Source organism: Telopea speciosissima, chromosome 11 (genome assembly GCF_018873765.1).
Source record: "Telopea speciosissima isolate NSW1024214 ecotype Mountain lineage chromosome 11, Tspe_v1, whole genome shotgun sequence".
NCBI classification, from domain to species: Eukaryota; Viridiplantae; Streptophyta; class Magnoliopsida; order Proteales; family Proteaceae; genus Telopea; species Telopea speciosissima.
This window is the reverse complement of record NC_057926.1, coordinates 23,768,128-23,782,716: the sequence shown is the minus strand read 5'-3', so window position 1 is coordinate 23,782,716 and position 14,589 is coordinate 23,768,128. Positions and strand designations below refer to the sequence as shown.

General features: G+C 47.4%; 1 non-coding gene across 1 annotated transcript; it reads right to left on the bottom strand.

Annotated features, from left to right (window-relative positions):
* Nucleotides 1-703: 703 nt before the first annotated feature.
* On the bottom strand, nucleotides 704-777 carry TRNAW-CCA. Its single transcript has one exon. It is a non-coding gene; the product is annotated as a tRNA-Trp (tRNA).
* Nucleotides 778-14,589: the final 13,812 nt, after the last annotated feature.

The following is a 14,589-nucleotide window of genomic DNA, read 5'->3' as shown; positions in this document are numbered from 1 at the left end:
TTAATTGAATTAAACTTTGAAATTTGAAACCTTAAAGACTAGACCATGTCTTCTCTATCGAAGAGTCAGAACGAACATATCATCCATCCATGTGGCAGAATTGATATTGTAATACCTTCATTTTGGACTAGGGGTAATTTGGTCTTTTTATCTAATGCATGATTAGGCCAAGCCAAAGTGTAGGAACTTGGACTAGCTGGAAGTGCACACATGCATGCATGGTAAGTAGTGTGCCCTAGTGTAACACCCTCATTTTGAGTTTATTCCTTGCCTAAGTGTAGAATTAGGGTTTAATTTATAACATATATAATTTGATTTGGAAAATAATTTGCGATTAGTAACCTAGCCTAGTGCTTAGACATTTAATTTGATTTGTTAGAGGTCTAAGGTTCTATTCTTTAGAGGAGGAATTAAATATTTTATTTTTTTATAATTTTATAGGGCTTAGAAGGGGCTTCCACGATTCTCAAGAAAGAAAGTCTTCATAAAATAAAATCCCAACAAAAAAAAAAATTTAGATAAAATTAAATTATCTAATCTAAAATTTTAATTTAAAAATCTTAAGTCAAGATTCCTTTTAAAATATTTTCATTGGAGGGCAAGTAAATAGACGTAGTTAAAGACAAAATTGGATTCTTCCCACCTTCTTTTTTGAGATAATTAAATCCCCATAACTAAATCTCAATCCTCATTCCAACAGAATCACGGTCTGTAGGATTTGAACCTACAACATCGGGTTTTGGAGACCCACGTTCTACCGAACTGAACTAAGAGCGCTTTCTTAGCATAATAAATAAGCATAAAACTGTAAAGAAATGGATTCTTTTTTCTCAAATCACCTTGCTTGCATTTATCATAAATTTGAGAGAGAGAGAGAGAGAGAAGAAGAGAGGAAAATTCGTTGACTATTTAGAGGAAGAGAAAAAGAAGAAGAGAGAAGAAGAAGAAGAAGAAGGAGGAGATTCAGACTATGCAGAACTAACAACTTGATGTCCTATTTCGACCCTTTTTGGAGTCGAATTAGGAAAATCTTATTTCACAATAAAATGTAGCCTCATCTCTCACCTTCGCAACTCAACTTGAATCAGACCAAACGGAGATCTGAGCAGAGAGATGTAACTGATTTACTAAAAATAGGTCATTTTGTCAAAAATCTGTGTTTCCCAAATCCGAATTTAAGCAATACCTTGAGGTTGATTTCATCATTACCTTAATCATAGGACTCCATTAAAGTGATTCTGAATTAGGAAGAGATATATCAACATCATTGAAGCATTGATTTGAGGTCACTTATAGAAACCCTAGTCGCTTTACACATGGTGAGTAGATCTTCAACCATTATACTTGATATTTTCTTACATATAAAATTTATTTTGAAACTGATACATCCAAGATTCACCGAACCAATCAGCGGCTGCCATGTGTCACAAGGCGACCCTCTCCAGAGCCAAGAAGAACCAACCGGGGGTCCCACCTGGGCACGGCCAGTACCCAAGAGCGGCCTGCACCCAGGCACGGCCTCACCCAGGCACGGCCTGCACCCCGGCGCCACCTGCACCCAGGCGCCGCCTCACCCAAGCGCGGCCTACACCCAGGCGTGGCCTCACCCAGGCGGGGCCTCTCACCTAGGCACGGCCCATACTCAGGCACGGCCTCTCACCCAGGCGCGGCATCGTGGATGTAGACGTGATGTACACGGACACCGAGGCCGCTCTTCTATGACCCAATCGTGTCAGTACAGACTTATGCCACCACCAGGATTCTAGGCTACCGCTTAGAAGTCATGTCACCCAGACGGATTTAAGCACCAATGACGTTATCACCACACGCGAGTATCTATCCGCCAAGAATCGTGATACCACCAGGACACTCCCTCCCGCGGGGAGATGGCCAATCAGGATAGAACCCTGTTACCCAGGGCCTCTGTCCACTCAACGGCACACTCGCCATCAAATTGGGACTCTCCACACCGCCATACACTACTATAAAAGGCAAGGTACACAACCCCATCAGGGGACATCAAAACTCATATTGAATAATTACTATTCATCTGTTTGCTCAGGAGATCTAACTTTGGCATTAGAGAGCCCTAGGCTGGAACCACACCGGTTCTCTCTGTTGACCCCTTGGTCCACTTGCAGGTGACGGCACTCGCAGGACCGTTCGATGATTTCTTGATGCAACAGATTGGCGCCGTCTGTGGGAACGACACTAGCCATTACATCTACTAGCTCGCTTCCATATACATTCAATGGCACGAAGGAAGACTACCACCACCAACAACGTGGCGAGGGATGGATCACCACCCCCAAAGTGCTCTCGCCGCAGAGCTAATGACAAGGACCATGTCCCTCTGGAGGAAGAGATCCCCCTTAATGACTAGTTTATGGTCGATGAGCCCAACAATGACGAGGCAGACGATGTAGTGGTGGAGGTGATACCTGACCCCAATGCACCAGCCACTATGGGTCAGATCAACGATCTGCAGCGACAGATCCTTGATGAACAACGACTCTTTCGAGAACACTTGACATAGCGTGCGACGTCTTACCTCCGAAGGACGTCGTTGTCAGTAAGGGTGGAGTCCGTACCTCGACAAGAGCTGAACCCTAGGAGATCATCTCCCAGGGGAGGGGGATCAGAGAGACTTGCGCAACTGGCAAACCCTACTCCGCAGTGGGGGGAGCCTTCCCAACGTCCCAGGAGAACAAGAGACTGCCCACCATGGTCAGAACATGGGAGGACATCAACACCTAGGGCAAGGGTGCCTAGCCCGGAGAGATCGGTCTGGAGGTCTGTGTTCAACGGACGACTTGAGGAAGGCCACATACCACGACGAAGCTGGACCTACAGAGAGGAAAGCCCCTCACCTTCGCAACAGGGTTCATCGCAGCGTGACCATTCACCATCCTACCAACACTCAAGGCGGGAGGGGACATCCAGGAGAGAGCGTGAACGAGGTCGCAGTGAAAGTCCTGACAGGCGTGAGGGATAGACACGGGACGAGGAGCTCGATCGAAGACTCTGCGACCTAGATGAGAAGTTGGAAGGGCTAAAGAAGCAGACCAAAGGCGAGACACATTCCATATCTGGACAACACCCATTCTCGATAGAGATCATGTCAGCCACGCTACCTTCCAGGTTTCGATTACCCACCTTTGAACTTTACAGCGGTACCATGGACCCTAATGACCACATCAACTAATTTAATGGCATGATGACGCTGTACAGTGGGTTGGACGTGGTCTCCTGTCGGGCATTCCCTGCATCCCTCAAGGGAGCAGCCACATCATGGTTCTCCAAGCTACGACCGAGATCTATAGGCTCGTTCGCGGAGCTATACGAACAGTTCATCACCCGCTTCCAGAGTAATGTCAAGCAGAAGAAGACCACTGTCAACCCACTAAACGTGGTACAGAACCCTGGGGAATCTCTTACGGAGTATGTTAGCAGGTTCACCAAGGAGTCCCTAGAGGTTCGAGACTTGGACAACCAGACACAGCATATAGCCCTAGCAGGAGGTATCAGGGACTTGGACCTGATAAAGGACCCGGCACGTCATGAGACCAGAACTATGAAAGAGCTCCTGGAGCGGTGCAACGAGTTTTTAAATATGGCTGAGGTACTACAAGCTAGAATGAAGATAATCGAGGCTAAGCCGCAAGACAACAAGAGGTCAGCACCTGATGACCGCAAAGAAAGTAAGAGGTCGAGGACAGAGCATCGACAAGAGAAGGGCGACCACCCATCTGGGAGGATTGGCCGTCACCCAGAGAGAAGTGAGAGGGCAAGCAGCCATGAGTTCACACCACTGAACACCACCAGGTCCCAGATACTCATGTAGATCCAAGACCGTGACCTACTCCATTGGCCACGACCTATGCTAGCAGGACCAGAGAAGCGAAACCCTACCAAGTACTGTCTCTTCCACAAAGAGAATGGGCATGACACAGAGGAGTGCTATCAATTGAAGAAAGAGATAGAACACCTTGTAAGAGCAGGAAGCTTAAAAAAATATGTGAAGGGGAGATGTGACAACTGCTCAGGCTAAGGAGACAGAGGTCGTGACGGAGACAGAGTAGAACCAAGAAGGGAAGAAAGAAGAACAAAACGAGAGAGAGACCTCCCAGAAGAGCGGAGAGATGCAACAGAACCTAGTGGCACCAAGGGACCTCCTATCCTCACCATACTTGGAGAACCGGGGCAAGAGTCCACCAGAAAGGCTAAATCCCATGCCAGGTTCGTGGGAGTGGCAGAGAAGCCAAGCAAGATAGCCAAGACCGAGATGCTGATCTCCTTCTCAGATGAAGACCTGGAAGGACTAAGCTTCCCACATGAGGATGCCCTGGTAGTACAAGTAGAGGTAGCCAACCGACCTATACATAGGGTACTGATAGACACAGGGGAATCTATAGACGTACTCTCCTTGGACGCTTATCGACAGTTCAGGTTCGGGGATAATCAGCTCAAACCAGAGCCCACTTACCTCCATGGATTCTCAGGTGCCACCGCCTCCATCAGAGGTACCATAGAACTACCCGTCACCTTTGGGGTATACCCTCGATAAGTGACTATCATGGTGAACTTCATGGTTGTCAAGTCCGTGGTGTCCTTCAACGGCCTCCAAGGGCAACCATCTCTGATAACCCTTAGAGGAGTCATATTGCCACTGCACCTGAAAATGAAGTTCCCCACCGAGAATGGGGTAGGCGAAGTCCGAGGATATCAAAAGAAGGCAAGGGAGTGCTACGCCACCTTTATGAAGAAGAATAATGGTAACACCCGCGGAATGGCACTCTGTCTAGAGAATGTGGTCAGTGACCAGAGAGACGAATTGACAAAGAGAAGAGGAAGACCAGTGGAAGACCTTATCCCATAGCCCCTCAGCAGGGACGACCCCTCCAAGGTCGTACAGGTTGGCTCGCTGCTAAGCAAGGAATAGAAAGAAGGACTTGGACACCTCCTCCAAGTGAACATGGATGTCTTTGCATGGTCGACCTCTAACATGCCTGGAATACCACGTTCCATAGCAGAGCACCGACTACATGTTGACCCAACCAGGAAGCCCATCCAACAGAAGCGGCATAAATTTACCCTCGACCGACAAGCAACAATCAAGGAAGAGGTCGAGAAGTTGAGCCAGTCAGGGTTCATCAGAAAGGAGAAGTTCCCAACCTGGCTCGCAAACGTGGTCATGGTACCAAAGCTAAGTGGAAAGTGGAGGATGTGTGTCGACTACACCAACCTAAACAAGGCATGCCCAAAAGATGAGTACCCACTGCCCAGGATCGACCTATTGATCGACGCCACCGCCGGCCATAAGATGCTGAGTTTCATGGAGGCCTACTCCAGGTACAACCAGATCCTCACGCATAAGGGTGATGAGTCCTACACCGCATTCCGAACAGACAAGGAGAACTACTGCTACCATGTCATGCCTTTCGGGTTGAAGAATGCAGGGGCCACCTGTCAGAGGATGATCAACAAGATGTTCGAGGAACAGATCGGGCGCAACATGGAGGTATATGTGGATGACATGCTCATGAAAAGAATCCACGCCAACCAACACCTGACCGACCTAGAGGAAGCATTCACAGTACTGAGGAGGAACCAGATGAAGCTAAACCCTGCAAAGTGTGCCTTCGGTGTAATGTCAGGAAAATTCCTGGGGTTCATGGTCTCAGTACGTGGAATAGAAGCCCACCCATCCAAGATCAAGGCCATCCAGGAGATGGTACCTCCTTGCATGGTCAAGGAAGTACAGAGGTTGAATGGAAGGGTCGCCGTCCTTTCAAGGTTCGTGTCACCGGCAGGTGACTACCATTCTTCAAAACATTGAAGAACCTCCGAAGCCCTAAAGACTTCACATGGACAGAAGAGTGCCAGAAGGCGTTCGAAGAATTGAAGGAGTACCTAGAGAGCCCACCACTGCTTGGGCGACCGAAACCTAACGAAGAATTGCAGCTCTACCTGGCCGCCACCCCTGTCGCGGTCAGCGCAGTACTGCTGAAGGAAGAAGACAAAGTCCAGAGGGCCATCTATTATGTCAGTCATGTTCTGATCGATGCAGAGACTAGGTACACCAGGATCGAGAAGGTAGCCTATGCATTGGTAATCGCAGCTAGGAAGCTACGACCATACTTCCAAGCCCATACCATCATAGTCCTCACCGACCTCCCATTGAAGAAGGTACTGCACAAACCAGACATCTCTGGGCGATTGATCGCTTGGGCTATCGAATTGAGTGAGCATGGCATCAGGTTCCAACCTAGGACTGCGATCAAAGGCTAAGCCTTGGCAGACTTCGCCTGCAAATGTACCTTACCAGAGACAGAGCCAGAAAAAAAAAGAAAAAAAGAGAGAGGCCAAGTGGCCACTACCTCAAAAGACCACGACCAAGAGGCCACGGCCAAAGGGCCATGGTCATCATCAATGGACGTCACCTATCAAAAGAGAGGAGAAAGAAAAATAAAAAGGGGGTCTTTGGCCATGGCCAAGGACCATAATCGACAGGCCATGGGCATGGACGAGGTTCGAGGTCGAGATCCAAGGATGAGGTTCAAGGTTCAAGATCCAAAGATGAGGTTCGAGGTCGGAGTTCGCAAAGGTTCGAGGATGAGGTTTGAGGTTCGAGTGAAGATATGTCTGTGGCCGAAGACCAATTCAAAAAAAAATAAAAATGCTATAGCCCAGGACCGTAGGCGATAAACCATGGCCGAGGTTCGAGGTTCGAGGTTCGAGGTCTAAGGTTTAAGGTTGAAGCTCGAGGTTTGAGGTCTGAGGTTTGAGGAGTTTAGGAAGTTCGAGATGGTTCGAGTTCGAAGGATCGAGAATGCAACTGCTGATGCACTGTCTAGGCTAGCCAATGATGAACTCAGAAACCTGGCCAATGCAGTGCACGTAGAAATATTACATGAGCTAACATACCAGGAGAAGCAAGTAAATGAGATTGAGGAGGGGCCTAGCTGGATGGACCCTATACTCAACTACCTACAGAATGACATCCTACTAGAAGACAAGGTTGAGGCAAGGAAGATCAGGATGAGAGCTGGAAAGTACACCGTCCTAGATGGGGTACTATACAAGCGGGGGGCAACAGCACCACTACTCTGGTGCCTAGGACCCAAGGGGGCAGAGTATGCCCTAGTAGAAGTCCATGAGGGGATATGCGGAAGCCACATGGGGGGACGAGCCCTAGCCTACAAAATCCTCCGTCAGGGACTGTACTGACCATAAATGCAAGAGGAGGCCATACAATATGCCAAGAAGTGCGAACAATGTCAGTTGTTCACCCCAGTACCCCATCTACTCGCCACCAAGCTGACATCAATCCTCAACCCCATACCCTTTGCCATGTGGCGGATGGACATCTTAGGAAACTTCATCGCAGCATCGGCAAACAGGAAGTACCTGGTCGTCGCGATTGATTACTTCACCAAGTGGGTCAAAGCTAAACCCTTGGCCAAGATAACAGAGCCAGAGATGGAGAAGTTCGTCTGCGACGACGTGATCTACAGGTTTGGGGTACCACAGATCCTTGTCTCAGACAACGGCAAACAATTCAACAACCCCAAATTTCAAGCATTCTATCAAAACTACAACATCGACTATTGGCTTGTATCGGTAGCATACCCACAGGCCAATGGTCAGGTGGAGCTCACCAACAGAACACTGCTGGAAGGAATCAAGAAAAGGCTAGAAGGAGCCAAGGGGAAATGGGTCGAAGAGCTACCAAGCGTTCTGTGGGCGTACCGAACTACAGTTTGGACACCCACAGGAGAGAGCCCATTCTGCCTAGCATATGGCACTAAAGCATTGGCGCCAGTAGAGGTCTGCGCCATGTCCCATAGGGTTCTGTACTTCAACGAATGTACCTATATCGATGGACTACGGGAAAACCTAGACTTTATAGATGAGGTCCGTGAGAGAGCACTCCTAAGGAATGTCACCTACCAACAACGTACTGCCAAGTACTATAACGCCAGGATTAAGGAAAGGCTATTCCACCAGGGAGATCTAGTCCTAAGGAGGGCAAGTGTATCACAGCCACAGAAGGCAGGAAAGCTGTCAGCCAACTGGGAAGGACCTTACATAGTCTCCAAGCAGATACGACCAGGGACCTACCGTTTAAAGACTCCAGGGGGCAAGAAGGTAGAATAGCCTACAGGAGACATCAGGTCCACCTTAGGAAGGCGCGCAGCAACACCCCCCTCAGGTAGGGCAGTCTCCACCTCTAACACTGGGACACTCTCCACTACCGCAACACCAGGAAGCGCCACAGCAAACTCAGACCTCCAAGACACAAGCGCCTAAGTCTCAGACCCCTCCCTCATACGCCGGCTGAAGTTGTGCCTAATACAACCCCAAGAACGCTGAGGACGCCTGGAACTCAGCCACAGCTCGCTCACCTGTAGATGCCAGCTCCGCCTCATGACTCCCCCTCAATGCATGAAGCTCCTCCTCCAAGGCAAGAACCCTGGCCGAACTCTCGGCCGCACCAGCAAAGGTCACTCGAAGCTCCTCAGACGCCTCTAGGAGCTTCCCGAATGCCACCGCGAGCTCCTCCGATGCCCTCTGCATGTCGGCCTCGGCCCTCTCACGGGCATCGATATGTCCCTGGAGCTCCCTCTCCACATCACACAGGGTGCACTGTATCTGCACCTCACGAGAAGCGTGACCCTTTAGTCGAAGCACCGCCTCAGCAACACGGTGATGGACCTACAATCAGCATGGCAAGCGATAAACACTCTAAGTATAAGAGGAGCAGCGAACATGACGAAACAAAAAGGAATAACTCACCGAAACCATATCATGGTAGAGAGTCTAGGCCAGACACGCATCGCTAAGCCTCTGCAAGGCCACCCTCATGGTAGGAAGCCTCCCCTTGTCTACCCATTCCCTCGACACGCCAAATCCAGCCAAGGTCGAACCCTCTGGCATGCCCAAGGTGATCACCAGGGACTCATCCATCGCGGGAAGATCAGTGGCAGTACCACCGGAGGAACTCACCCCTTTCCTCTTTGAGAGGGCCAATGCAGAAGACCCATAGGGGGTGACAGTAGGAGGCGGACCATCATCATCAGGAGAAGTATGGGGAAGGAGGACACGCACACCAGAGCTCATCATATGGGCATGTCCTGGACCACCCTTCCACTTCACCCCAACAGCCACAGGCGCGGAAGGACCACCAACATCTATTACTCCAGTAGACGGACCACCCTAAAAAGTGGCCTTCCTCTGCAGATTGCCACGGAGCAAACTGAAATCTGGACTCATATCCACTCCATAGACCGTCCAACCAGGCAGATGACATATATATTAAAATACAGGCATGCCAATCAAGTACAAAAGACAGTGCTCTTACCAGGACTCAGCTTCTAGAGGGACAGGAAGGCCTCCGAGTCCAACTCCTGGACATGAAACGGATCGCAACCCAGGCACTACTTGAGGGAGTCACCCTCAAAATCACTCAGCTCAAGCCCCCAGTTGACCCTCTTGAGGTCAATGACTTCCTTAACAGTCCGTAGTGGGCATCGGGGGACCATGGCAAAAAAGAAGCGATCCCTCCAATACTTCATGTTGCTAGTGATCCCTGTGAGAAGCTCCAAAGAGGCATAGGGCCCTTTGAGCACGCGGCGAGCAAAGTGATAACATCCATGATTCCCCTTCTTCAACAGATAAAAGTGGGAGAACAGGGGAACAATGGTGGCACGCCCCATGCGGGCAAAAAATACATAGAAACCCAAGATCACCCTCCAAGAATTGGGCAACACCTACCCAGGGGTGAGGTGCCAATGCTCTAGCACCAACTCGACAAAGCGGGGGATAGGGAGGCGAAGGCCCTAGAGAAAAAAGCAATGGTAGAGACAGATCTCATCCGCACAATGAGAGAAGGCATACTCGTCAGGTCCAAGAATATGTAACACGACCTCAGCGGGAATATGGAACTCCTCAAGGAGGGAGACCAAGTCGGAAGGGGACAAGATACTAGCAACATGACCCAACATATCAGCAGGACCGGCGACTGAGGACGCCGCCCCAGAAGGCCTCTGATCCCTACCAAGACCAGAGACACTAGAAGGTCCCACACCCCCATCAATAGCACTGGGAGAAGGTATAGAAGATGGAGTACACATAGAAGAAGGTGATCCTGGGGAATGCTCCTCTGAAGATCCAACCCCGACTGAAGCAGGGACAAGGTCATCAAGAAACGACATGAATGACAAGAGAAGAATAGACTACATACTAGAGAAAGCGATCTCCCAGACAAGAAGCTAGCAAGAAAAATGAAATGAAGGCCACCTGCAAAGTATAAACCGCAGATCCATCACAGATAAGAAGAAGAAGAGTGGAGAAGCATGAGGGTCCATCGCACCCACGGGCGAGGCCACCCTAAGCGCAGCCTCACACCCGCAAGCGTGGCCACCCCAGACGTGGTCCCATGCCCCCAGGCATGGCCTCACACCAGCAGGTGTGGCCACACCCACAGGCACGGCCACCCAGGCGTGGCCTCATGCCCGTAGGCGCGGCCTCACACCCGCAGGCACGGCCTCACGCCCATAGGCGCGGCCACACCCGCAGGCGCGGCCACCCCAGGCACGGCCACACCCGTAGGCGCGGCCTCACCTAGGTAAACCCTACATTAAAAAAAAAAAAGGAAGGAGAAGGGGTCGAACTAACCTTAGGGGGAAGGTGATCGCACGGGGGAGCAGACACACGACGACGCAACCACACTACGGGCATGATCAAGTGACAGAGACCACCAAATGTAAGGCACTCAAGCCCTCCAAGTAAGCAAGGCACCAAGTGAGCACAAGACATACACAGGGACCCAAAACCAAAGGAAGGAAAACAAAAAAATGGATACTAGTCTAGGTGACCCAAGGACAAGGACAAGCACATGGTGGGCACCAAAAAGAGGACAAAAGACAAAAGTGCAATGCAAAGGAGAAATTCAAGAAGAGCAAAAAGTGGGAGACAAAAAGTAAGAAAGAGAAATGAGAAGTGAAAAAAGATAAAGTGAAGAAGAGGGACATATATCTAAAAAAAAAAAAATAAAGCAAAAAAGAAGAAGGAAAAGTGTAGGAGGAAAGGTTTGAACCCCCAACCTCTCCTACCCCACTAATAGATTTACGGGCAATCGCCACAAAGAAAGTTCATTCGCAGCGGACCCCTTACTATATAAAGGCATCTACTCTCTTGGACATCCTATCTAAAGAGAGTGGGGGGCAAATGATACATCCAAGATTCACCGAACCAATCAGCGGCTGCCACGTGTCATAAGATGACCCACTCTAGAACCAAGGAGAACCAGCCAGGGGTCCCACCCGGGCACGGCCAGCACCCAGACGTAGCCTCACCCAGGCATGGCCTGCACCCAGGCGCGGCCTCACCCAGGAGCCGCCACACCCAGGCGCGGCCTTACCCAGGCGCGACCTCTCACCCAGGTGCGGCCTCTCACCCAGGTGTGGCTTGCACCCAGGCGCGGCATCGTGGATGTAGACGTGATGTACATGGACACCGAGGCCGCTCGTCTATGATCAAATCTTGTCACTACAGACTTATGCCACAACCAAGACTCTAGGCCACCGCTTAGAAGTCACGTCACCCAGACGGATTCAAGCACCAATGACGTTATCACCACATGGGAGTATCTATCCGCCAAGGACCTTGATACCACCAGGACACTCGCTCCCGCGGGGAGATGGCCAATCAGGATAGAGCCCTGTTACCCAGGGCCTCTATCCACTTAACGGCACACTCGCCATCAAACTGGGACTCTCCACACCGCCATACACTACTATAAAAGGCAAGGTACACAGCCCCATCAGGGGACATCAAAACTCATATTGAATAATTACTATTCATCTATTTTCTCAGGAGATCTAACTTTGGCATCGGAGAGCCCTAGGCCAGAACCACACCAGTTCTCTCTGTTGATCCCTTAGTCCACTTGCAGGTGACGGCACTCGCAGGACCGCTCGACGATTTCTTAACGCAACAGAAACATTATTTTAAAATAGGAATTTAGTTTTAAATTGAAATTTATCATGCCAAAAACATATTTCATTTATGCTTTTACTCAATTAAATTGCTCACACATGATTGATTGCAAGGAATGGTGATTTCCTTATGATTTAATTCACATATGTGTGTGCAAAATTTTAAATAATGTCATGTTTATAAACTAATGAATCTAATGCTTATTTGTTGATAGTATGATGAAGGTCTATGAATGATTCTTCATGATTATAACCTAATGCATGATGTTTTTGGATGATGCATAAAAATCTAATTTTGTTTAGGGTTTACCTTTTACTTTTCATTGATGTTATTGTTGGATAAAGTGATTGCGAAGATTTTACCCAATCTTTCCTTTTATTGTTCTTCACTTATACATTGATATGTTGATGAAAGTTACCATTTTTAAACTTTATTTTCATTCTTTTCGATAGCATGTGTTAGGATGGAATTGGGGAGTCATGACCCCAAGTTCCGAACTTGGATGTATAGCTTTAAATTATAAGTAAACCCTTGATTGTTATTTTTTTCGTTTACCTTATCGACATTGGTGAATATGTTGGGGTAAGGATAAGTTGATGAATTTTTGAGCTACGGGCTTACCCTTATTGGAGCTATATGGACTTCTAAAAAGAGAGAGATGATAAAAAACTCTCAAGGAGGGCATTGCTGGTAAAACATTCGAGGGCTTTGACTCGGTCTGGGACAAGTTTGGTCCCTAGTTTCTCCATTAGTTTCTTGATGTTGAGTGGGGACAGTAGTGTTGTAGTTGATCATAGCTGGAGTTCATACGTCACTATCATGAGGGCCTTGACCAGTGTATGGTAACTAGTTCACACTAATCCATTAGAGAGTAATGTGTTTGTTACTTTACATTCTTTCAATATATCTTTTGTTGATTGTTATCATATATACTTTTCATTATGGTAGTGGTGATAAGAAAATATGGTTATAATAATTTTATTTTATTCTTTTTTTTCGGATCTATATATACATATTATTGTATGTCTTTACATTTTGTATTACTTGTGCATGTTTTCACACCTGTATAGTTGTTGTGGATTTACTTGCTAAGCTTTTTTCGAAGCTTACCCTCACCAATTTTTCAGATGAACAACTTTATGAATACAAACTTGGATGTGAGGATGTACTAGAGGAGGAGGTCCAAGGTGACGAAGCGTTTGGATTAGAAGAGGACAACTACTATTAGAAACTTTATATTTTCTTTCAATTTTGGAAGAACTTATAATTTTGTTTGAGTTTATTTTAATTTTGGAGATTGTAACCTTTATTTAAGAATTTTAAGTTTAAATTTGGAAATTGTAATAGCTTAGTTTAATTACGCTATTTTAGTTGAAGTCTTAATCTATATATTTTAGACTTATGCTTGTGTTTTGGTTCTACTCCGGTTCATATCTCCTTAACATAAACGATCTTGTGGACCGTCAATGTCCCTAAACCGCTAGGGTGGTTTTGTGTGCGTTATAGATATATTTTTACATGATATTCCGAGGTTAACATTGAGAGGGGGTGAATCTAGGTCACAAAATTTCTCGTCAAAAATATATTCCCAACACACTGTCGTATGTACTTTCACCTCATCACCAGAAAATAGTCAGGTCTACCAGATAGTGCATACCCATCTTGTCATCACCATTGCACCCCAATATCCAAACAATAATAATGCAAACCTCAAGAACACATAATATAACATGATCATCCACAGAGTAATTATCACACCCCTATCCCAATAAGGGATAAAATACTATAAATGGGGTATGATAGGATGCTTACCAACATCCTAACCACTACTAGAATCTCGATGCAGTGGCCAACGCACAGTCTTACACTAATATTAAATCACAATAATATTAGAATGCAGAAAGTAAAGGAATATGTCATTCCCAAAAGGATCAAAAATGAGTGGAAGTGTTACAAATACAAAAGGTTCAAGTCTATGTGATGGATAGTTCAATATTTTACATTTCAACCCAAAATGATTAACTAAAAACTGAAACAGTAGGAATACTACTACATATATACAACACTGATAATAATCAAAATGGAAAGACATAAATTGTGCCCCAATGGCACAGACCATGAGTGTACGTTATCATCAAGGTCCAATGTCACGGGTTTCAATCAAAAGGATCACCATCATAGATCACCTGCATATAACTAAAAAGGGATTGCACAACGGGATTAACTACACCAGCTAGTGAGAGAGTAAAGGGGAGTGCACATACACCACACAAACAAATTTCAATATCAGAATGATGCATGCTAATGTTCGATTCATTTTCCACCTAGCACATAAATTCTATCGGTCAAGTGTATGCTACTATGATAACTCGGGAGACACTAAGGGTCATTTATCCTATCACCCCAGTGAAACCTCAATTATCACGAGGGGACCTACACTGGTAGAAGCCATCATGACCACCCAGTGGCAGACCCTGATAGCCATCACTATCCCTGACCTGGCCTCTCCCACCTCCACAACCATCAGGTGCTCAGACTATCTAACACATAAACCCCTATTGGCAAGGGTCGTAGCATAAGGGAGCA